Source organism: Camellia sinensis, chromosome 7, assembly GCF_055761805.1.
Source record: "Camellia sinensis isolate YWXY chromosome 7, ASM5576180v1, whole genome shotgun sequence".
NCBI classification, from domain to species: Eukaryota; Viridiplantae; Streptophyta; class Magnoliopsida; order Ericales; family Theaceae; genus Camellia; species Camellia sinensis.
This window is the reverse complement of record NC_138967.1, coordinates 194,132,125-194,159,051: the sequence shown is the minus strand read 5'-3', so window position 1 is coordinate 194,159,051 and position 26,927 is coordinate 194,132,125. Positions and strand designations below refer to the sequence as shown.

The 26,927-nt window shown below is 35.4% G+C and overlaps 1 long non-coding RNA gene across 6 annotated transcripts; it reads left to right on the top strand.

The window, feature by feature from the left end:
• The first annotated feature begins 17,411 nt into the window (after window positions 1-17,411).
• Window positions 17,412-24,123, top strand: LOC114308399 (uncharacterized). 6 transcript variants are annotated; one of them, XR_014334854.1, is made up of 6 exons: window positions 17,412-17,487; window positions 17,845-17,976; window positions 18,223-18,369; window positions 20,029-20,173; window positions 20,914-21,043; window positions 23,831-24,114. It is a non-coding gene; the product is annotated as an uncharacterized LOC114308399 (long non-coding RNA). The 6 variants fall into 6 exon arrangements; XR_014334857.1 differs by having other exon boundaries at window positions 17,454-17,588; window positions 20,029-20,213; window positions 23,831-24,123; XR_014334853.1 differs by having other exon boundaries at window positions 17,454-17,588; window positions 18,294-18,369.
• The last annotated feature ends 2,804 nt before the right edge of the window (window positions 24,124-26,927 follow it).

Genomic DNA, 26,927 nt, shown 5'->3' with positions numbered 1-26,927 from the left:
AAAGGAAACAGTTCAGGGTATCTTTTCATCATGTCTTCTTCTGTCTCCCAAGTTGCATAAGTTCCCCCATGATTCTGCCAATCCACCTTCACTAATGGGATTTCTTTGTTTCTTAGTCTTTTTATCCTTCGATTCACAATCTGAATAGGCCTTCTCATAAGTATAATCATCATTCAAAAGAATGTGAGTCGGCTCAATCACGTGTAGCGGATCTCTCAAATACTCCCGAAGCATAGAGACATGAAAAACATTATGCATATGCTCCATTACTGGAGGTAGAGCCACTCGATACGTTACCGGGCTGATCTTTTCAAGGATTTCATACGGCCCAACAAATCTCGGTGCTAATTTTCCCTTAACACCAAACCGTGTCTGTCCTTTCATAGGAGTTACTTTTATAAATACATGATCCCCAACTTCATATTTCCTGTCTCTTCTTCGAATGTCGGCATAACTCTTTTGCCGGTTTTGAGTAGTTTTCAACCTTTGTTGAATCAACTTCACATTTCCAGTGGTTTCTTGCACAAGTTCTGGTCCCAACAATGGTCTGTCGCCTACATCGGTCCAACATACCGGAGATAGGCATTTTCTTCATTCCAATGCTTGAATGGTAACTGTTGTTATACACAAACTCAGCTAATGGCAAATAAGTCTCCTAATTCCCTTGAAAATCTAACACACACATTCTAAGCATACCTTCTAAGGTTTGATTTGTCCGCTCTGTTTGCCCATCTCTCTGTGGGTGATAGGCACTACTCAACCTCAATTCAGTCCCCAAGGCCTGTTGTAAACTTTGCCAGAACCTCGATGTAAACTTCGAATCTCTGTCATATACAATAGATACTGGTACACCATGCAATCTCACAATCTCATTCACATACATGTTAGCCAATTTATCCGCATTATAAATAGTCTTAACAGGCAGAAAATGAGCAGACTTAGTCAAACGAGCAACTATAACCCAAATAGAATCCATAACTCGAGAAGAGTGGGGCAATTCCACAATGAAATCCATGGTGATATGCTCCCATTTCTATTCCGGTATTGGAAGCGGTCGTAACAAACCGGCGGGTCGTTGATGTTCAGCTTTGACCTGTTAACAATGTAGACATCTAGTCACAAAATCTGCGATACACTTTTTCATTCCGGGCCACCAGAAAATTTGTTTCAAATCATGGTACATCTTTGTATTCCCCGGATGCAAAGCAAACTTAGTACTGTGGGCTTCAGACATAACACGCTTTCTCAAGTCACAGCAATCAGGTAGACAAAGACGATTTTGAAATTTCAGCACATTATTCTCAAACACAAACCCTGGCCTTGGCTTGGAATCAAGTTCTTCTACAACCTTTTTCAAGAATTCATTTTCAAGTTGCTTTTCTTTGATTTCTTCAATGATTGCAAGCTGAGCGGAAATAACGGCTAGTATTCCGCCCTGTTCACGTATCACAATCTCAATCTCATTCATTTCCAAGTCATATAATAGTTCTTTCTGGCTGGTGAGCAGACATAACAAATTTCTCATTGATTTTCAGCTCAAAGCATCTGCTACGGTATTAGTTTTCCCTGAGTGATGCAATATTTGCAATCATAATCTTTGATCAGTTCTAACCATCGCCTCTGTCTCATGTTCAATTCTTTTTGGGTGAAGAAATATTTCAAGCTTTTATGATCGGTATACACTTCACAAGTTACCCCATACAAGTAATGACGCCAGATTTTCAAGGCAAACACCACAGCTGCCAGTTCAAGGTCATGAGTCGGGTGATTCTTTTCATGAGGGCGAAGTTGTCGAGAAGCATAGGCAATTACTTTCCCATTTTGTATCAGTGCACAGCCCAACCCTTTATACGAAGCATCGCTGTAAATTTCAAACCCATCAGTACCATTAGGTAAGGTTAGGATTGGTGCAGTCACCAGCCTGGTTTTCAATTCTTGGAAGGTTGATTCACGTTGATCGTTCCAGTCAAACTATACATTCTTCTGTGTTAATTGCGTTAATGGCATCGCAAGCTTTGAGAAGTCTTTCACAAATCTCCTTCTGTTACATTCGTCGGTCTAGGTCAATCCACAATAACTTCAATCTTCTGAGGGTCAACAGAAACACCATCCTCATTGATTATATGTCCCAAAAATGCTACATTGTCAATCTAGAATTCACATTTGGACAATTTAGCATACAATTTCTTTTCTCTCAAAATTTGCAAAGTAGTTCTCAGATGGTTCCCATGTTCTTCCCCGTCTTTAGAATAAATCAGAATGTCATCAATAAACACAACAATGAATTCATCAAGATATTGTTTGAAAACCCTATTCATTAGGTCCATAAAAGCTGCAGGTGCATTTGTTACTCCAAAAGGCATTACCAGAAATTCATAATGTCCATATCTAGTTCTGAATGCAGTTTTCTCTATGTCTTCTGCTTTAACCTTTAACTGATGATAACCGGATCTAAGATCAATTTTAGAGAACACTTTGGCTTTTTGGAGTTGATCAAACAAATCATTTATTCGGGGTAATGGATATTTGTTCTTAATGGTCACTTTGTTCAATTCTCGGTAGTCAATACATAGCCTCAAAGACCCGTTCTTCTTTTTGACAAATAACACTGGAGCACCCCAACGTGAAGTACTTGAGCGAATGAATTTCTTGTCTAAGAGATCTTGAAGTTGGACTTTTAGTTTTTTCAATTCAGAAGTCGACATCTTATATGGAGTCTTGGAGATGGGTTGTGTTCCAGGTGTTACATCAATGGTAAATTCTATCTCTCTATCGATCAAGTCCCCAGGTAGATCATTACGAAACACATCAGGAAAATCGCAAACCACAGGGAGAGTTTTTACACTGGCACTATCCAAAGATACAATCAACACACTACACAAATAATCCTAACACCACTTTCTTAACAATTTTCTAGCTTTCATAAACGAAATCAAGTATGGTGGTAAAACTACCCCATTCCCAGTGAAAGTAAACTCAGGCATACCGGGTGGACGAAACACAACAGATTTATTCACACAATCAATGGTGGCACAATACTTAGTCAACCAACCCATACCCAGAATACAATCAAAATAATCGATGTTCAAGGGTAATAAATCAACATGCAGTGTCATCTCTCTAATTATAAGATCACATGCCGGATAAACATAAGCACACATCATAGAACCCCCAGATGGTGTAGATACAGATAGCAAACAGTTCATAGATTCTAACGGTCTAGTTAATTTCTGAGAAAAAGCATGTGATACGAATGAATGTGCGGAACCAGAATCAATCAGCACATATGCATTCTGAGCACAGATAGAAATGATACCTGACACTACTGATTCAGTGTTTTGCACATCTCTAGGCACTAAGGCGAATACTCTCCCTTACCTCAATGCTTCATTCCCGTTGTTGCCCCTAGCATTAGTTCTGAAGTTTGATTTGGCCATTGAAATAGACCCTGCTGAACTGGCTGTGGGGTGACTGGTATTCTCGGATCCCATTGGATAATCTTTCATCATATGGCCAACCTTGCCACACTGGTAACAAGCACCAGATGTACGTTGGCACACTCCCCTATGTCTCCTGCCACATTCTGGACAGTTTGGTATGGACCCACTACTCTAACTAGGACTACTGGAAGATCTTGTGTTTTGTTTCTTCAAAAATGATTGGCCTTCCTAAAATTAAACCCGGTCCTTTTGCCTTTCCATTCAGTTGGTGGTACTGTAGTTTGTTTCTTTGCTGCCAGAATGACTTCTGCCATTAATGCTCTATCCAAAACATTCACATACGTGGGTAGGTTCAGAACTCCCACCCGATCCAATATATCTGAACCAACCCGCCCTCAAACTTGCGGGCCTTCTTGTAGTCTGTGTCCATCATGTGAGGGGCAAACCTGGCTAGCTGGGTAAACATAGCCTCATACCCAGCCACATACATTCTGCCTTGTTTGAGTTCCTAGAATTCTAAAACCTTCCGGTCTCGGAAGCACTGGGAAAGTACTTGTCATAGAAAACTGTATTGAATTGAGCCCATGTCATATTCTTATTACCATTCTGAACTAATAACCACCATCTTCGAGCTTCATCTTTCAGAGTGTAGGTGGCTAATAAAACTTTCTAAACCTCAGAACATGGAAACACTTCAAATAATTTTTCCATCTCCAGTAGCCAAGTTTCTGCCTTTAGTGGTTCAATGCCACCCAAGAAAGTTGGCGGCTTCATTTTCATGAATTTCTGAGTCATGTTAATTATGTCGCTGTTGCCTATTTAAACTTGAGCCGGCAGGGGTGGAGGTGGTAAAGGTTGTTGCCTCTGTTGTTGCATTACTACTTCAGTTAAAGTGGCAAGCATTTGTTCCATTCTGTTCATTCGGGCATCCAAGGACCCTATTGTATCATCACTTCTTGCATTGTCCATTTGCTATAAGTAAACAAAACTTTATAAACACAGGCAGATAGTCCTCGTTACTTTATTCAAATTCACATGATTATACTTGGATTATGCTTTCACTTTCAAATAACACACTTAGACATGCAAATGGAATGCCCCTACTTCTTACTAGGACCTTCTAAGCTCGTATGGACTTGTGTGTGTGGTATAACTCGTGCTTTGATACCACTCTGTCACGACCCAAACCTGCCCCTATGGGTTTAGCATCGTAACCGGCCAGTAATCCTTGGATTACCAAAGGCCTCTTGGCATTATAACATATAACAGGGGCTGCGGAAGCAAATAATCAAGACATACATAGTCCATAGAGCTGTGTGAACATACATGAAATAGATAATTTAAAACTTCATAACAGTGTTACAAACTTTACGCGTCATTTCCCAACTTACAATATCAGACATTCTGACTAACACAATATAGTATAAACATAGCCTATCATGTTTACAAAAACAGTCATAAAACTTGACTTCAATCGGAACCTCCTTGGGAGGCACAATGGTTGGCTGCTGAAACTTAGGCCGTCATTTCTGGGCTGGTCACGTGCCTACTCACCTACATACATAATATAAACAGTGAGCGACAACCCAGTGAATAATAACAAAGTAAAGACTTTAATGAATGATGTCCATAACTTGGCTCACAACATTTCAGGATCATAATCAGATAGTGAAATAGAATCATAGTCTTATCCTTGTTCAATCATGTGTGGTACATCCATTAGCTTAAACATGTCTCTTTGGTCAAGCATATCAAGTTCCATAAAGTAACCTCCGGTACCGGGTAACATATCTCATACAGGGGCCACAGTATTATTTCCCCCGGGCGAGGGCCTGTGCCAGGGTATTGTTTCCCTCGGGCGAGGGCCTGGACCTCGGTATTATTTCCCCCAGGCAAGGGCCTGGGCCACGGTATTCTTTCCCCCAAGAAAGGGCCTCATGACCATAAGCCACAGTATTATGTCCCCTGGGCGAGGGCCTTTGCTAAGGATACCACAATTTTGTTCCAAAGAAAATTGGACAATCATTCATTCACACAAACATAGTATTTCAGAAGCTTGTCATCTCATATCATCAGAAAACAATCATGGTTAAACATAACTTTACAGAGTTATTACTCACAGATAATTGATAGCTCCAATTAGATAACAAAGTGGGCGATTCACTTATCTCGAGGTGCGTGACCTACATAACATGATAGATACATACGTTGAATTCCCACACTCAAACTGAACATAACTCAATTCATTGCTCTTAGTGTGATTCTAGCCTTTAATCCTCATTATGGAGTCTTAACATGGCCTAGGAATGCCTATGATGGAACGATGATGCAAAAATGTGCTGGAAAACATTTTTTTCAAAACTTGCTGAAAATTGGGTCCACGCTCGAGCGTGGCTTTTCCCGCTCGAGCGGACATGCAGACAATGAAGCTCCGCTTGAGCGTGACTTCCCTCGCTCGAGCGGACTGCAAACTCTTGAAAAAGTACTGGTTGCATGTTTTTCACGCTCAATGGACGCTCGACCATCGCTTGAGCGTGAGACTCAGACCCTCGTTCGGGCGGATTGCAAAACACTTGAACTTCTGGGCATATGCATTGCACGCTCGAGCGTGACTCTCAACGCTCGAGCAGAAGTGCATGTACTCAGAGTGTTGGCTCGAGCGTGAAGTCCTCCGCTCGAGCGTGGATCAAAAATCTGGAATTTCCAGATTGATCCTCAACCACAAAACTCAACCTTTAAAGCTTCAAACTCGATTTTTCTGGGCCAAAACTTGAGAAAAAATACATGAAAACCCTAAAGCAACACGAATTAAAGATATTTCAAGAAACCATGGCCCAAAGGCATGCCAATCGTACAAAATTCTAACACAAACCTTATGAATATGTCATTAATACAACATGCATGAACTCTCTTGAATTCAAACACTCCAAAACATGATCAAACTTGGTAATTTAATGGAAAACATAATGAATGACCAAAATTTAAGTGAGGTTAACACATGCATGAAAGAAGTCTTTGAAATCATGCTCAATTTGTAAGAAAATGTACATGCATGCATGGATTGATCTACCTCTCTACTCCTTAAGCTTGATTATTCCATCTTATAGTTCAATTTACTTGAATTCATGTATGAATTAACTCAACTTCAAGGCTAAAGGCTTGGTTTCATACCTTAGATGTTCAATTGGGTTTTAGGTGCTAGAATCTTGAACTAGATGAACAAATCTTCAAGTTTTCTTATTTTCTCCTAGCAATTTCCTCATTGTGAATTCAATTCTTGAACCTAGGACCCAAATCCCTCAATTCTCTCTTATTCTCACGTTGAGCATCAAGTTGAGGAAGAATGAAACGAAAAGGTAAACTTAGTGGGGTCAAAATGGCCCTATAGATAGCAATTGATCAAAATTAATCAAATGGCATTAATTTAATCTAATTTAATCGTTCCGAACTGAATTTTAATTAAACCTACCATAAAATTCTATAAATCCTAATTAGCATATAAATCAAGTCAATTTCTGTATCAGATGCCGATAAGGCCTTTAATTCGTAAATCGAAACTAAAACATAAACAGATATTTCTACGCTAAATAGATAAAGACACATTAATAATGCAACACACATGTCATTAACTCATGATTTCTTCTTAATCACTTGTTAGGCACACTTAAGCATGAATTAATGTTAATTAAGGGTCGGGGTTGTTACAGTAGCCACAGAAAATCCACTAAAATAAGGTTTTGATATTTTCACAAATTTTTCTAAAATGGTAAAGAAATTTTATTTTTACAAATTTCTCTGACCATCACACATAAATTTGACCAAGGTTTTTAAGCAAACAAATAAACTGATTAAGAGATGATACTTCACAAATTTGTTCGTAAAGGCAGAGAAATTTGGCCTAGGGTTGTAGCCAGGGAAAATCAACTAAAATAAGGTTTTGACGTTTTTACAAATTTTCACTAAAATGATAGAGAAATTTCATTTTTACAAATTTCTCTGGCTATCACAGATAAATTTGGCCCAGGTTTTGAGATAATCAATCTTAGTTATTATATTGTAATGAATAACCATTATTATGAAATTGAAACCCTAATGTCACTAAAGTTGAATATAAAACATAATCAACTGTAAATCGAGAGAAAAATTAATGGAGGAATTGAAAAACTTATCAAAGTAAGGTGGTGATGATGAAACCCTAATTCCGAACTAAGATGAAGCTGAAGATGAAGATGAAGATGAATTGAGATTAATGATGAAAATGTGTCAGAGAAATTACAAAGTTGGATGAAGAATGACAAAGATTCTTGTTGTTGATCGTGGAGAATGACATAGATTTTCTTTGTCAATCGTGAAGATAATAAACTTGATTGTGGAGAAGACGAACTCAATCGTGCAAAAGATTAGTTGCCGAAGAAAATTGTGACAATCGTCTCCTTAATTAAGTAAATTAATTAGATTGATTATGTGCTTAATGTTAATTGTGTGATTGGATGGTTTTAAGTGTTATTGTTGTGTCATGTGACTATTCGAAATGTGTTATTATGGGCAGATAGGTTAGAATGAATATTAAACCTGTCTGATTTGTTAATTTTAACAGGTGAGAATTAAATGATGGGATAGGAATTAGAGCCTAATCCGCATTGGTATAATTTAATTTAGTGTAAGTAAAATTTCGCATCATAAATTACCTTATTTGTGATTATATCTTTTAACGTAAAAAGATCTATTTGTGTTTCCGTTCCGGTTTGCGAATTAAAGGCTTTGTCGGCATCCGATTTAGAAATTGACTTGAGATGTGTGTTATTTAGGATTTTTAGAAATTTATGGTGGGTTCGATTTAAATTCGATTCGGAACCAAATAATTAGAGTAAATAACATCAATTAATTAGTCATTAAGTGGATTTCCTAATTAAGCCTGTGTAAGGCAATTGTTGATTTAAGGGCCATTCTTGCACCCTTATTTCCCATCTTGAGAGAGAGCAAACGTGAGGGAGAGTGAGAAGAGTGAGAGAGAAGTCAATTTAGAGAAGAATTAAGCTCAAACTAAGGGGATTTGCTAGCAATCTACGCAAGAAATTGACTTGGAAGCCCAAAGACATAGCAATTTAGAACTTAATTGAGGATTTAAGTGCGTAATTGATTCCTAATCCTGCTGTTTAAGTTGATAATGAAGAGAATTCAAGAAGTTCTTGTGACAAAGTATGAGAATTGAGTTAGAATTAAGAGAATTTAGATCATATCATGCATTCATGGTCATTTCATCAAATTTTGAACTTGATTTCAAAGAATTCTCACATGCATGTGCTCCTTTTGTCTTTGTTTTAAGAGTTCAACATGTTTTTGTGCTTAACATCTCATTTGAACAAGTTTTGAAATACTTAATATATGTTATGCTTATGATATACCAAGTTTGATTTTACACAATTCTTAAACTTTTGGGCCTTGATTTGGTGAAATGGTTTTGAATTCATGATGTTTGACAAGTTTAGACATGTTTTCTTAAGCTTTTGGTCCAAAAGAACATGGTTTGTGGCTTTGAATTAGAGTTTTGAGCTTGGGAGTGCAATATGAAAATTCTAGAATTTGCACCCTCCGCTCGAGCGACAAAACCTGCGCTCGAGCAACCACTCTGTGATCTTGCTCTTTCGCTCGAGCGACTAGAAGTTCGCTCGAGCGTGAAATGCATACTCCCAGAAGTGCACATGTTTTGTAGCCCGCTCGAGCGAGAAGAGTTGCGCTCGAGCGAGAACCTGGGTCATACGCTCGAGTGAGCGCCGAGCGTGTATCGAGTGGAAAAATTTGGCAACCAGCACTTTTTCAAAGTTTGCAGACCGCTCGAGTGAGGGAAGTTACGCTCGAGCGACCACTCACATTTTTCATGTCCGTTCGAGCGAAGAAAGCTACGCTCGAGCAGGGACCCTGTTTTCAGAATTTTGACTAAGTGTTTTCCAATGCATTTTGGCACCCTCATTGTATCCTAGGAATTTCTAAGCCAAGTTTGGGTCACCATAATGGGAATAAGGAGTAGAAACTCACAAAGAACAAGGTGAAATGAATTACATATTATCTGAGCGTGCGTTTCAACTGTATATTTTTATGTATCTGTGCAGGTCACGCACCATAAGATAGTTGAATCGCCTACTCAATCTAATTGCCTAGGAATCAATTGTGAGTAACAATGTTGTAAAGCTATGTTCAATTATAATTATTTTCTGAATGATTAACTGTACTATTTTCTAAAATGATATTGTTTACTGAATGAATGTTTGCCCTGTTTTATGAACCGTACTCGTGGCATCTATAGTAACTGACTGTTACTGCTACTGTTACTGCTATTGTTACAGAGATCTTTGTCAGTTCCAATCTTTGGAACTACTGTTACTGTATTGATGGCCATCAACTGACTCTTCGGTCTTTTAAGACTTACTGTACTGTTCTCTTATTGGATGTACCACGTATGACTACTATAATTACTATATGACAGATATAATATGAAACATGAGATATTGATCGATTAAATGAACTACTGATGCAATTGACTAAACTTAAAATGCTGAAAGAACATTTATTCTTAACCTTTTTACACATTTGTTGTTCACTGGGCTTTAGCTCACAGTTTATTACATATGTATGTAGGCGACCAGGCACTGAATCAAGGCAAGAGGCGTCGACTCGAACTCATATTTTGTCAAGTCAACTTTTGTGCCTTATGACGAGGTTCCGAACCCGCACAAGTCAAGGCTTTTGGGTGATGCAAATCCACACTTTTGTTTACACAGTTTTGATAACGGGATTAATTCCCTAACTTGCATATTGTCTCATGTATGTATTGTTTGGCATAAGTGGCTATGTATATGAAAATCTATTTCCATTCAGGTCCTCATAGCTCATTGGACATTATCTTATTATTGATTGGCTTCTGCTAGCCCCCTTTATATTGTATTATTGTTGTTATTGTTAAGCAGACCTTCGGTAATCACGGATTACTAGCCAGTTACGACACTAAACTTATAGGGGTGGGTTTGGGTCGCGACAAAAATGGAAACCGTTTTTCTCTGTTGATTGTGGAGAGAGAAGATGAATGAGTGGGTATTTTGGTCCAAAAACTAGAAACAATATGCGTTGTTCTTTTTTTTTTTTTTTTGAGGGACCTGAGCTACTACGATTTATTTGTGTGTCCTTAAAAAAAAATTTCCCATTTTTTTTTATATTCATTTTCAATTTCTAAATTTTATTTATTTAGTTATAAGAGTTTTTAATTTAATTTTAGTTCAAAGATTCTAATTAGACACAACCTTCAAATCAATAATGGTGAACACCTAATTTACTGGTAAAAATGTAATTTTAGACAATTTAAATTATATAAACATTCATCTTCTTTATTATGTGTAGTAGAGATTAAATTAATGAATTTTATAGTTCACAAATTAAATAAATTTGAACAATTAATTATTATTTTTAAATACATTGAATACCTGATAGATCTCATAAATTTAGACCTCATATGAATCTTCAACATCAATATAATAAAGTATGATAGTTTTTGAATTTGTCCTACACACATTTGTCCTACTAGGACATTTGGACGGCTTAGATCTATTCAAATTATGAAACAACGGCTGAGATACATTTTCAAAAAATATCTTACATGTACATTTTCTATTTTCCCGCTTCTCTCTCTTACTTTTTCGTTTCTCGCCCATCCTTCCATGATCCGATGATGCCACCTTCCCCTTTATTTTCTTTTTATTTTCTCCCATTTTTATTTCTCTCTCTATTTGTTTTTTTTTATTTTCTCCTTTTTATTCACTTATTTTTATTCATATTATAGGGAAAAGTCTACGATCCCAGAATTAGGAGCCAGATTTTACTGTGTGTAGTGGAGATTAAATTAATGAATTTTATAGTCCATATTTTAAATGAATTAGAACAATTAATTATTATTTTTAAATATATTGAATACCCGATAGACTTCATAAATTTAGACCTGATATAAATCTTTAACATCTATATAATAAAACAAAACTGTTTTTGAAAATGTATCAAAATGTATTAGAGATACATTTTGATTCAATGGTTGAGATGATTCGTATATACTATCTAACGGTTGAGATCATTTTTATTCTCGCCCAAACACTCTCTGTTCTCTCTCTCTCTCTTTCCCACGTCTGTCCAAACACCTTCTCTTCAATTCCCTCTCTACACGTTATCTTTCACGTTCTCTCTTCAACTCCCTCTATGATCTCTCTCTCACGTTTGAAAATCTTTCTTTTTTGAAACTGGCTAACAGAGGTAGCAGATCATTGAAACATCTTCCAACAATTTGATTCAAATAGAGACGGTGGTCTCAACAGGGCTCACCACCACCGCCATTGCTCATCATCACTGTCAGCATTGATCGACACCCACTCCCTCTCGGCTCCCACCCTCCCAACATTAGAGGTATTTTACATTTCTTCAGTTCTTTGAGGCTTCGGTTTTAGGGCCAATTTTTGTATCAATCTGTAACGCCCTCAAATTAAAACTTAGAAACCCACATTATAGACATGCATAAAAATAAGTAAACAGAACTTAATTCCATTCATCAAAGTATTCCTTACAAATGTATTACATGTTGACAACAAAAGTAAATGCCCAACGGCTTACAACTTTCCAAGCCAACACTTGGTTACACAAAAGAGAGTACTAACTCATATAATATTAAGCCCTTGGCTTAAATGTACATGTAATACAACAAAAGATAACAAAATAACAAAGAGTCTTCAACTCCTAGAACCTCCCAAGCTATGTCCTTGGAGGTGGCATATCACCTGGACCTGAAAATGATGTCCCATAACGGGTGAGCCACAACCCAGTAGAGATATACTAAACCAAATATAAGCAATGACTAATACAATAGCATTTGATAGATGGTTAACACTTAATAACCAGTTTATATCACTATATAGTCCCATGACAATCATGTCCATGTTACGTTCCACTTTCTCTTACTTACCCAATCATTTCATAAACATGGCTCAAAACCTGGCCAATCATTCAGTGAGACTATGTCTAAGGTTATAACATTTCCATACTTTACAATTCAAATGAGATCGCAACTCATATTAAAACATTTCTAATACTTCAAATAATACACATGTTCGCTGTATTATCACTTCAATCTGATACACGTATTTGCTGTATCTACAAAGTCCATCCCCTATCTCCTCCCAAACAGGTTTGAGAGTCCATCCCCTATCTTCCCTCAAACCATGGAGTACATCCCTTATCTCCTCCCACACAATACACATATTCCAAGTATATAAACAATTATCATATACAAGGATCAATCAATACACATATTTGATGTATTATTTCAACCGTCATATTCAATGACATATTCAATATGATTAGTTTCGATTTTTTCTAATCAACATGCAGTGTCTACAACAATCAAGACTATCCTCCACCGATAGCCCAAAGCAGTTATTTCTAAACAGATAATAAATGCATCAACATATATAATATTAACAATTTCACTGGTGAGTGATTAAATTATCTAACTCCACCATTCAACTTTATAATTCTCCAATCTCATAATCTCCAACTCAATTTCATATTCCCACAAATTAATTATTCAAATTAATTTATCACATAACTAGGGCATTTTTCCCTATTTTACAATATTAACCCTAAGGTTCATTTTCATCAATAATACAACAATAATTCCATTTCTCAATGTCTTACACACATATGGGTTTTATTATTTGAAAATCCCTTTTTTATAAATTACACAACAACCCCAACTTTTTCCAAAATTACCCAACATCACCAACTAATCAAAATGACCAAAGTTAAAGACAAAACTCATAAGATGGAGTAGGGTATCCCTACCTTGAAAATAGAAGCTCAAAGGAGTAGATAGGGAAAAACCAAAGTGCTCCAAATCCACTATTTTTCAGATTAAGAGGAAGCCCTTAATACCCTCTACTTTTCTTACAAAGAACTTAGGGTAGCAACACACTAAAAATAGATGAAACCCTAGAGAGAAGTTAAGTGTAGAGAGAGAGGGAGCTGAATCTAGGGTTTTGAAATCAAAAGGGATGAAAAAGTGAAGTGTAATCCCGCTGCTGTCTACTGATATAACACAGGCTCGCTCGAGTGAAGGATTGGTCGTTCGAGCGACCAGACACAAAGAACCCTCGCTCGAGCGAAGAAAGCCTCGCTCGAGCCAATAATTCGAAGCTTCAGGTCTGTAACCTAAAAGCACGCTTGAGCGAAGAAAAGCTTGCTTGAGTGAAGAACTCCAAAACATAGTCCTCGCTCGCTCGAGCGAAGGAAAGCTCGCTCGAGCTAAGGATTGCAACTCTCAGGTCCAAACCCAGACGCAGACGCAGACGCATGCTCGAGCAAAGGACCTCTCGCTCAAGCCACCAGAAACATCAACCGACTCTAGCTCGAGCAAAGGAAACCTAGTTCGAGCGAATGATCTAAAACAAAGAGCTCGCTCGAGCGACAAAGTCCTCGCTCGAGCGAAGACACCAAAACTTGGGCAGCAACCATTTGTTTCAAAACTCACCAAACCTGTTACAAACCTGCCCAACACATCCTATAACTCAACTATAAGGAATTAAAGGACGGAAATGAAACAAATGCAACAACACTCAACCACGGAACCTAAGTCCAGAATACTGTACATAAAGGGGAAAACCCGGGATCGCTATACAATCATCCTCCACAATTAACTGGTTTATCTATATGGTTGTGAAGATCATTATTGAGTGTACAAACTGGTTTAATTTGATTTCTCCTTCTCTCATTTTCTCCCTTTGAGTAATTTAGTTCGCTGATTTTCTTTGTTCAATTTCATGATTTTGCTATTTGATGTGTTGGTATAGGGTTCGCTGACTTCTTTTTATATTTTTTCAAGTACATTAGTTAGATATGAGAAGCAGAGTGGCAATGAGAGTGAAAAAAAGTCTTGATATGTTGGCTTATATTGCCATGGCCACAACATGTTTGATAGTTTGCCTATGAGAGACCTTCCATAATGATCGAACACTGTTTTGCTCGAAGTTGCTATTTCTCGGTTGTCAAAATAGCGTACACACTTGGTTGTTGATTTAGATTTTTCCCCCCTAATTCATAAAGGAATGTTAATTTGAGTTGATAAAAAAACTGTAATTAACTTTGTAATTCTGAGCAAACTGTATTTAACTTTGCAATCTTAAATGCACCAGCAAAAAATAATGTTCAGAGTCATCACTTAAAAGCCCATCCAAAAAATTCAAAACAAATTGAAGAAAAGGGAAAAAGAAACAAACATAAACTATTCACTTTTCGAGATTACCAGAAAAGGGTCCTGCAAGAAGTGCCAATATACATCCAATATTCTTTATAGTATTCAACAACCAAAAAAAAAAAGAAAAAACAAATAAAGAGAAGTGGAAGAGATATTAGCAGGTCTATACACTTTTTGAGAACATATTCCTAGATTCCAACTCTGTTGTAGTCTTTGAGTTGACTAATTCTTCAGCATAAACAGTAAGTGCACCCAACAGATACTTTAGTGTCATTTGATCCTTCAGTATTTCTTAATATTCAACAGGTTGGAAGCAAGGTAAAACAAAGTTTTACTTTGGTTTTGGTTTGGTTTATGTATTCCATTTTGGTTTGATTGGCCATAAATGTTTATATATATTTGAAGTGTTGTTGGGATGGATAATAAATAGTTAATTATGATTTTAGATTTATTTTTTAATTTTTATATTTTTTTCCAGATGTTATTTTGTAATTTTAGATTATGATTTGGTTTATATATATTTTTTATTTTTGTAATTTTTTTTTAGGTGTGATTTTTTTCTAGGTGGTATGGGCATTCGAGTTTATTTTAATGAACTAATTATTGGCAAAGCTTTGTTAGGAAAAGAAATTATGTTTCTATGTTACTTTTGTTAGATTGATTTTTTTTTCCCCTGTCATTTTGTTTTCTCTTTCTCTCTCAATTTCACATAATGTAGCTATTTGTTCTGGATATTTAGTTTCATTTGCAGGTAGGATAGAGTCATGGATGCTAATGTTAAAACCTGTTCTTGGTTCTCTTAGCATGCAAATTGATCATTGAGAAGCAACATATTATTGTCCAAACTTCAAAGTCAAGTTTTTCTTTTTGCATCATGCAACTAAAGTGTTTACTTTCTGTTGCAAATTACAGGTGAGTCGAAAAGGGAAAAGACTATAGTAGCAAATGTTTGGTGATATGGACTATGTGATATAGTCTTTTTTTGTCATTTATAAAAAAATAAAAAATAAAAAAGGAACCTATGGTGACGAAAGTAACCTATGGTGACCAAAACTAGTGAAGAAAATAAAATTCGTCACTAAATAAAAATAATTCGTGAGGAATTTATAAATTTTGTCACATATAATAAAAAAATAAAAATGATAGGTGACAAAATTTATTTTTGTTAATAAATACTTCATTTTAAGTGAGGAAAAGTTAAGTTTCGTCACCAAAAAATTTTCCGCTAATTTTTTTGGGTGGCACCAAAATTTTGGGACTTTTGGTGAGAAAAAAATTTGTCACTAATTATAAAATTATTTGTGAGGAATATATTTTCGTCACCAAAACGTTTTAATATTTTGATATCCTTTGGTGAGGAAATAATATTGTCACCAATTTTGGTGGGAAATTTTTGATATATTAAGCGGCAATAAAAAAAAATAGGGTATTAATTTTTTTACCCTTTTTCTATTCATCATCTCTCTCTCCCTCTCTCTCTCTCTCTCAAAATAGGGTATTAATTTGTCTTACCTCTTGCTCCTCCACCACGCCGATCGCCATCGTCGTCGCCTCTATTAGCCTTACCGATCGTCGCCGCCACTAGTAGCCTTGCTGGTAACCGCCACATCTTCTTCGCTCGGTGATTTGGTACGTGATTTCTCTTTGCTCTTTTTATGGTGTCTCTTTCTCTTATTCTCTGTTTTGGTATGGTGACGAAAATTAGTGAAGAAAACAAATTTCGTTACTAAATAAGAATAATTCACGAGGAATTATAAATTTTGTCACGTATAATAAAAAAATAAAAATAATAGGTGACGAAATTTATTTCCGTCAATAAATACTTACTTTTAGGTGAGAAAAAAATTAAGTTTCGTCACCTAAATTTTTCCCACTAATTTTTTTTTATGGTGCCAAAATTTTGAAACTTTTGGTGAGAAAAAAAATCGTCACAAATTATAAAATTATTAGTGAGGAATATATTTTCGTCACTAATTTTTTTTTTGTTGAGAAACTTGATTTTAAATATTTTAAATTTTTTTAATGAGAAAAATATTTTATCCCTAATTTTGGAGGAAAATCTTTGATATATTGAGCGGTAATGAAAAATAGACTACAAATTTTTTTCCCTTTTTTTTTTCCTTTTTTTTTTTTTTGGTTGTGTTGATCAGTTTTCTCTCATCTCTCTCTCTCTCTCTCTCTGTGTGTCAAAACAAAACACAAGTTGGGTCTCTTCGTTTAGCACCCCTTGTCCCCCTTCAGCGTGTTCTCCTCTAGCACCACCGCCGACGTCGCTCGTTCTCCTTCTTCAGTGTCGATGCCAACGTTGCATCTCCAAGCCCGTCCGCCCTTCTTCTTCAGTGTCACATGTTCTCTTCCATTAGCTCTTCTTATTATTCGATTTCTCTAATTGTTTATTTTCAAGTATGGGTCCTTTCTGTATCTCTCTTACTCGATTTCTCTATTTTTTTTAATCTTTGTTTTCCCTAATTTTCAGAATTAATGTTTTCCCTAATTTTTGAAACTAATGAGACACGCAGTGTACACATGATTTAGAACTACCTATTAGAAAGTTTGTTAATTTGTCTCGTCTAGTTTCTCCTACTACTAGAAAAATGACTTTTTACTACAATATAATTTGCGACCACCATATTAGCAGTCGCAAATAGTTAATTTATTCCTTATTTTCCTTTATTTATTTTCCCTTCTTCCTTACATTTGCCCTAGTCCATTCACAAACACTGATCGTTCTCTCTCTCTCTCTCTCTCTCTCGGTCTCACAGACTGGTATGAATCTCTCAATCTCTTCTCTCTCTCTCTCTCTCTCTCTCTCCTTAATGCTCTCAGATCAGCACCTCTGCTATGCTAATATCCTTCCTCCTTCTCAGGTAAACACACATGTATATGTAACTCTATATACTTTGTATATGTGAATATCAATCTTTGAAATTGAAATTATTCTATTAAGATCTGAGCAAGAATCGAAGTAGTCGTCCTCAACTTCCTTAAGATCTTGAACTCTTCGACTCCGGCAATCTCATGTCACTTTGGCTTGCAATTTTACTTCAAATCTCTAATCTCAAAATGTGTGTTAAGCATTGAGTCACTGTTGATTTTAAGTAGATGAATTTGGGGATTTTTCAGTGTATTACAAATTGATAGAAGATGGAGTAATAGTAGAGCGAGTTGAGGTTTGATGAAGATTAGAGATCGAGAAGTTGGATACTCAGTGGTTCACTACGAAGAAGTCGTCTCCTGATTCGAAGCAAAAGCGAGGTTTGTTTTGCTGAAAAAATTGTTCCAGTATTTCAGTTCTATTTCAATTCTCAATTTTTTCTTTATCTCGTTGTTTTGATTGATTGATCCATGATTTTTCCAATTTTCTTGCTGATATATCTGTACAAGTATATGTAGACATATGTTTTTTTTTTTTTTTTTCATTGAATAAAGGGCCATCTATGGCAGCTTGCAAGTACAGTTAGCTTACATGTTTAACAAGCCTGTTGATTTCTGTTTGTCCAGTTTGTCACAATGATCAGTAATAGTTCCAAACCAAAGGTGAAATCAGTAATTTACATCTTTTGATGGTACAGTAGCTCGTGTAGTCTTAGTGTTGGAGGATTATTTGAAGGATGAACCATGGTTAAAGCTCCTCTGCAGATACCTGAAGTATGAACTATTTTATTTGTAATTTTTATTTTCATGTTGCCACAAATCATGACATGTTTCATTTAAAATATTATAGGTTAAATCAATTTATATGTTTGAATATTGAATTTGATTGATGAATTCAGTAGTTATTCATGACCTGCTGAATGATTTAAATGTGCGAAAGCTTAGGCCATTTCGAGATTAGGATTGATTGTTATGGAACTAGTGAAGATATGGATGATGAATGGATTGTGTCTGGATTAAGATGAAAGCAGTGTTGGAATGTAGTGACTACAAGCTGATTATCCAAATGATGAAGCTGGATAATCACAGGGATAGTGACACTTGAGAAACTTGTACTCTATTTGGCAAGAAAATCTCAGTTTTAAGTTGTTCACATAAAAATTGATTGTTTTTAAAGTGTTTTGAGTAATTTAATTTCTGACTGAACTGTTATGATTTGTGATTGTAATGACCTTTGAACTTGTTATCTCTTTGAAGTGTTAATGAAACACTGAAGTAAATATTTGTTCAAAAAAGAAAAAGAAAAAGATATACTGAAGTAAATACAAAATGCTTCACACTTATATATAAATTTCTTAGGGAGGAACTTACAATGGATGCTCATACATTTAATTGCTTAGGGAGAATTACTATGGATGTTGAAGGTTTGTTTTGCTTTGGCTACTTAAACAAATATTAATTTTTTGGCATTAAACACAGCCAACAATATGCTGAAATTTTTAAATATTTTTATTTTACTATATTGAATATAAGGACTAAAATTTCATAGTCAGACCTTGCAGATGACATAATTGTTAAATAATGTACAAAATGCATCTAGTGGCCCTTTCCATGTGGTGCAATTAGCGATAATTTGCTGAGCATTTTTTATCTATTTTCCTTGCACATTTTTCAAGGCTCTATGGTAAAAAGACATTGCAGTCTTGTAAAAATGTTTAATGAAGAAAAGTGTATTCAGCATGCGCTTCATTGACAAAATTTTGCAACAATCATTCCCAATCGTCAATAGCTATTTGTCTGGCCATTTTTTTTCTTCAAACGTTACAAACTTGGTAAAATATGAACTTTTTTGAGGTTTTGGCTAAGGGCATGAATTCATACAATTCTTAGAAGTTTGTTAGGTTAACGTGCCTTGTCAACTTGAAATTGGAGCATCTGTTTACTTTTATGGTTAATCTTGTAAAATACTTGGTTCAATTTAATAATGATAATGATCATTGGTCTTGAATGTATCTTTTGTTAGACCTTATGTATGATTTCTAGCTTTTGATTGAAACTAGATGTTGTAGTCTTTTAGTCAATCCGGTACTGGTGGTTGGAATCCTCTAAATTAGTCTGTCATGGCAATGAATTATTTTCCTTTCAATCTGACATGGCATAGAATTAGTGAAAAATCAGAATTTGCACAGCTGAATCTAAACTTTTGTCTTGGGATCATACGGCTAACATCTCATTCTAGTTTTCATGGTTTCTGTTAGGCACCCTACATTGCTCTGTTGGTGTTGGGAAACAAACTTAAAGATGAGAAATAGTATTCAATCTGAAATGTTAATACTTTTTTTTCAAAAAAAAAAAAGAAGAGAAAGTAAATAAATAAATAATCAAGAAGAGACAGTTGACAGGTTTTTCTAATACAATCTATTTCACTATCAGAAAGCTAGACGAGCATCAGAGAAAGTGTATGACATGGCGAAAGTGGACGAAAGAGTGAACAGAGCAGTGGTAGCGGCTAACAGGGCAGCAAATGCAGCTAGAGTAGCGGTGGTAAAGGCGGTCCAAAAACAAATTCAATACAATGGTAACAACGACAACATTCCTATGCCTTTTATGTGAGACTGGTAATCCAACTCTAATATCACTGAAATCATCAATCAGGCTTCTACTACATGAGATGGCCGCTAGAGGAAGTAGCATTTTGTGATTTTCCTTTTAGCATGCCTGCATTTTTCGTTGCGGTTTCCTTTCTTTTCCTTTCCTCGAGAGTATTATGTAATATGAGGCCTTTTCCAGTAGGAGGAAAGGGTTGAACTAATGAGTATTAGCATAATTCAATATGCTGAAATTTTTAAATATTTTTATTTTACTTTATTGAATATAAGGACTAAAATTTCATAGTCAGACATTGTAGATGACATAATCGTTAAATAATGTACCATGGGATTGATAGTCCTACAAATAGGGTGATTACTAGTCGAAGAGAATAGTTAATCCCCTCACTCATATTCCCAACCAAACACTTATAAGTAGGTCTCACAGATTATTAATCAAATCTCCCTCTTCAAAGAACCCAACAAACATGCCTTACCAGAGAAATGGGCCTGCCAAATCCAACGGGGCAGCTCAATGGATGGAATTGACATTGTGCAACCAATCCACCCAAAACTATCAAATGGTAACTCATAACAAGTATTAGATAGAGAATCTTTACAAAGAGTTAGTTATCTGACAGAATATGTTGAATTTCTTCATATTGAATTTCAAGGCTCTGTAGTACCCTGAGCAAAACTGATGGACCTAATTCATCAACATCTTGTACAGGCTACACCATTCTGCTGGTAGCAACCCACTTGAATTACATGGAACTATCTATAATGTAGTTTGTATAGATTGAAGTTTTCGTTGCTACCGTCAATTGTTTGAAGATCAATTGAAGGCCCTTAATCCAAAGGTTAGTCTCTTGATGTACAACTTATTGATTCAGAATAATGACTATATAATGTATTTCACTGATACCATATGTTACATTACAGTATTTATCTATCAGAGCTCAAGAAGTGAGCCCATCACTTAAAATCATTATTGTTCTATTGGATGTTAAATTACTAAAAGTTTGTGATTTTGTCTCATTATTTAAATGTATAGGATTTGTCATGGAGTTTTGAATCTTGTGTTTTCAAATCTTGTAATTTCTTGAATATCTTATTTCACTTGGGATTCCTAAAACAATGATTTTAAAGTTAAATATCTTCATGGAAACTTTTATACTTAAATTTGCTGTTGTCACATCATGCTTTTTTACAAGGAAATGATTAACAATGCTGGAAAAACAAAATTTATTTCCATTTTCAAGTGCTTTTCAAATTTTAAGCAGTACAATTTTGCTTTTTCATGTAGTGAAGATTTAGAACCCAATTACAATGATACAGTGCTTAGGTGAACAGAATTATGTAGAAGAATGAAATTGTGTGATGTCTTCTTCTTCTTCTTCTTCCTATTCTTTTATTTATTTTTTAATTAATTAATTTATTTTTATTTTATTTTTTGTAACCAGATAATGATCACTTTATATTGAATCCAAATTTGTTTATGCATAGCATTGCTTGCAAGGTGTTTGGCATTACCAGCTGTTCATAAACTTCCAGATTCATAAATCATCCTGATTTTCAAGTCTTCATAAAACTTGTGCCACATATTTTTCATATTGCTGTCTTCATTTTTTCCCACTGTTTTTGTGATCATTAAACAATTTTCATAAAATAGTTACTCGACTCTTGCACAACCTCTCTTATTATCTTGGTATCATTGAAGAAAATATTGAGTACACTTGTACTTGATGCTGCAGTGCAGTGTAGTGCATTCTATTATTATTATTATTATTATTATTATTATTATTATTATTATTATTATTATTATTATTATTATCAGCCTGTCATATTCATTGACTCCAACCCTTTGCATTTTAGCTGTTGGAAGGACATATCTTAGATTTGATAGCTATAATGACCAATTGTTAAAAGCTAAACTGGAAATCCTAGCCAATGTTAAGGACTTCGATTGTTATTGAGCACCAAAAGATTCTTTTGAGAAAAGATATCCCATTAGTGTTTTTCTGCTAGTTGTTTTGTGTATGATATGATATTGCTAACTAATAGAATATGTTGAATGTTAACTGTTGACTTGTAGACTCACTGAAGAAAATCCAAATTGATTTTTGTTTAATTCTTCAAAAAACATAGTTCAAGGTCAACAATAGAGTGTTAGATGGGACTCTTTTCTTTTGTTTTTCTTCCCGTTCTTTCCTTTCTTGTCCCATGGTCTGTCCTATATTATTTCTCTCCCTCCTCTCATATGACACCTATACAGCTCCTCTTGCCGTGAGGGATTAGTTTATTTACAGTGATTTTTTTTCTCAGTACTAATTTAAGTAGTCTATTGTTAATTGTTAGTAATTTCTTTTGTTCCTAACATAAAGTTTGGCTATAGTGATGGATCAATACACATCATTGGTTTAATAATTTCATTAATAACATCGTAATTGTTCTGAGCTTAGCTGCCTTAAAAAATGACAACGTCTCTCCTCAGTCTCATACTCAACTATATAGCATTTTCCCCTAAATTTTCTACCCCATTTTCATTTTCATTGTTTTTTTTTTTTTGAGAGTTTCCATAGTTCAGAACTTAAAGGTGATTCGTTGCCTTTAGAACTTGTGTTTAGAACTTTATGTTTTTAGACTGTTCGGGGGAGATGAGTTTTAAATTTTACTTCCCCGCGAAGGAGAGAAAGATGCGACGGATGAAAGGTGCTTGTCCACTAGGTGTTGGGGTTGGGTTTGGCCATGCACAGTAGTGTCATGGTGGTCTGTGTCTATAAGGTTGCTAAGTCACCCAACCTGGGTGTCTGGGGAAGTGGCTGTTAGGTTTTTTTTTAGAGGTGGTTGGTAGCCATGTTGGCCCATGAGGCTATTGGTTGGTGGTGGCATATGAGGTGTAGGAGGAAGTGAGAAGAAGGGAAAGGGAGAGTGGGTCTCCTGCTGTAGAAAGAAGGAGGAGGGATAGGGAATGAAGAAGAAAAGAATAGAAAAAAGGCAAATTAAAAAGGGGCAAAAGTGTCATTATATATATTTCTTAGATTCACACGCTCAATTTAGTGTGTTGTACATGCACGGTTAACTTAACCATAATTTGCAACGTGTGCACTTCACTCCAAATTTCAAGAGGGTTAATGTGCATATTTTTAAACATGAAGGAAGTAAAGTGCTTTTGGACAAAACCATATAAAATGTAATTAATCCAAACTGTTTGGAGGTCTAGTTGTGTTTTTATTTCAATATCTATTCATGTTTGTTTGTTTTTGTTTTTATGTTTGCTCGAATGTGTGTGTTTTGACCTTTTTACCTCGTTGAGGTTAAAAATAAAACAGGAACATATTTAGATTTCGATGAAAATGTTAACTCCTATAAAAACCGTGGGCTGATTAGTTTGTGTCAAACATGTCCTGTGATTCTCTCTAGTTCTTGTTGGCATTAGTACTAGTGATACATGGTATTCTTGCAATCTTTTGTCATCTTCTGTTATCCGTGTTGGTTATCATCAAGAATCACTTCAACTTTTTGAAGTTTTGGATTGTTATATGCATATCTACTAAATTGGTTTATAAAATAAAATTATTTAAATATCAATTTAGATGTAATTGATAATATATTAATGTTTTTTTTTTTCATTATTTTCTTTGCAGATTGGTTTTTGATGACATCTGGAAGCATTCTTGCAAATGAAGATCAAGTGTTGAATTTTTTTTTTTTTTTTTTTTTTTTTTTTTTTTTTCTGAACTGATACTTAGTTTTAGTTGCAAATCAAGATTGAGTGTTATTTATTTATTTTTTTGTGGTCTCCATGTTAGTTTATTTTGGAATTTGCTTTGATGGTTTTTTTTTGTTGTACTTAATGGATTATTATTAAATTTGTTTGATAGATATATTTTGATTTATAATATAAATTTTTTAGTGATTTTTTTTTTTTTTTTTTTTTTTTTTTTGTGGAGTGGTGTATAATAGCTAATGGATTTCTTACTACATTTAAAAGGCTATTGGGATATGAGCAGGGATATTTGTGAAATAATAATTTAAATTGAAATATAAAATATGGGAAAAGTTTAGTGACGAATTTTTTTCGTCATCTGTACTTATTATTATGACAAAGTGATTATTTGTCGCTAATAAATATTTTTTGTGACAAAATTTATTGCAAGTTATATATGAAGTTTTCATTAATTTTGTTGTTTGGTGACTAAAAATTTCGTCACATATATATATTTTTGCCATGAAATATATTTTGTCACCCATGTATGATGTTTGGAGACGAAAAATTTCGTCAACTTTACGGCTTACTGTGATGAAATTATTTCCTCATCAATGATTAACATGTGTGACAAATTTATTCGTCAACTAAAGTTGTAAATGTGGTACTGAATAACTATTTGGTGGCGAAAATGAGGATTTTTAATGACAAAATGTTTCGTCACTGAAGTAATTTCATTGGTGACGAAATTATTTTTCGTCACGATGCTTTTTAGTGACAAACATTCAATGATGAACCCGGTGACAAAAATATTTCCTCACAAATATCTATAGTGACGAAATTAGCTCTTTGGAGACAAAAAAAAAATCGTCATCCAAGACCCAACTTGTTGTAGTGTTTGTTTGTCGATTGTTAATTTTCAATTATTATTTTGTTTCTACTAAATTTTGTTCTTCTTTACTTGCGCATTTATATGAGTAAAAAAAAAGAAGGAATTGTGTCATCACCATTTTCAGATTTTCTTGATGAACTTGAGGCAAGTTCATAGTGTCCATCACATCACCTCCACCACTACTAATCATGGACACCACAATTTTTGTCTAAGTAAGTTGCCTTTGTTTATGCACCCCCTCTCTTTCTCTCTGTCTCTCTAAAATGTGCTACATTTGCAGGGGGTGGTGAAGATGTTGGGCTTGATTGCTGCAAGTTTCTTAATTCTACAAGTTATTTCAAATGATTAAAGCATGTAGAATTTACATAAAGCATTTAGATTTGTTTCTTGATACTTCTATGGTTTGTTTTTGGTAATTTTTCATTTTAATTTTGTTCACACTATTTTGGAGCTTAATAAGTTGTTTTCCTCAAATGCATTCTTGGATGTCTTCACATGTACGCATACTCATGTTGTCAAAGTTTATGCAATATTTGCTGTCTAAATATCTCAAAATAGAATGACTATGGAGGATCAATAGATGTATTCCATTCCATTGCATGATTTTCTGTGAGCTGGAGAGGCATCTGAGTGCGACAAGATGAAAAAAGAAGAAGAGAAAATGTGATAATGCTATTCTTATATACAAAATATATTACCTGTGTGAGTGATTTTCCAATCACACTGCCAACTCAGTAATAAGCTGGAGAGAACTGGCAGAATAGATGACGCCTAGCTGACCTGCAACAAAAAGAGAAGATTCTGGCGGTGGTTCTTCCACCCGGGGACACTCTGACGATCAAGTCAGTTTATCTCTCAAAGATAATCAATAGCACTAATCTCACTATTCAGAATATAGATTGCGTACCTTAGACCCATCGGAGGTGCCTCTCTTTTATAGTTAGCTCAATCCTTGTCCCACTAGAAGCCTAGCTTTAATGGACTTTTGCTCAATGCTTATCCTGGACTCTCCAAGAGATAAAGATAAACTCCCTAAGAGTGTTATCCTTATCCAGGCTGAAGTCCTTCCTCATTTTAGGACTCTTGTCCCTTATCCGCTTATCTCGGATTCTGATATCTTCGGAGATAACCTCAGCCTTACCGAGATAACCTCGGCGTCATAACCTGGGCACGTGGCACCTCGGCTGACACGTCTTCGTCACCTTGGCCACGTGTTGGGACTCAGAAAATATATCCCCACAACTGCCCCCTAGGTTCTATATATTACCTCGGCATTCTGAGGTGATGGAACCTATATCGGTACTTCCTGCTAGTACATCGGCTTAAGCCGAGCTCATCATTATAAGCCGACATGTCTTCTTAAAGATCAAGATCTCCAAGAACTTCTTCACGTGCATGAGCTGTCATGCATAACAACTCAACCGTTTTTAGCCACGCGTCTTTTTCTTACTGGATTGTACTTGATACGCGTCTGTAAATCGAATCATTCTCACGTGCGCCGTCTGGCGCATATGTTCTTCTAGGCACATTTATGACCCTTTTGCTGCCGTTTTTGTTTTATCAAAAACTTCTTTCTTTCCCCTGTCTTTTCACTTTTGATTGTTTCTGAAGTTCTTTCTCTCTAGCTTCCTATCTCCTCCATTGTTCAAGCTTTCTGAGCTCTGTAACTTGCTCCGTTTACTACCTCCGGCGTGACTTCCACCGATCTTCCGCCTCTGCAACCGTTGTCAGACTTCGACAAATCCCTTTCCGGCTTCCCTTTTTCTGGTAAGCCACTGTTCCTCGTGGTTCTTATTTCTTGTTGCTTTTCAAGAAATTCTACTTCATTATTAGTCATCATTTGCTGTTTTACTCAAGTTTTTGACTTATGAATCTTGTATCTGAGCATATTTAGTTCACGATTTTGTTCCTTGCCCATGTCTTGAATACTCGCACTATTCACAACTTTTCTGCATTGTTCTTGGCCTCATACCCTTCGTATTTACAATGTTCTTGATAGTCCATCTCTGTTCTTGATTCTGAAGCACAATCTTGTTTTTCTGTTTTCCAGATTTCGCGCCTTCAATCTTCGTTTCCATAGATCTAGGTTTGGGGTTTGCTTGTAGAACCCACGATTATTAGGAAAAATGAAACTATTTCCACA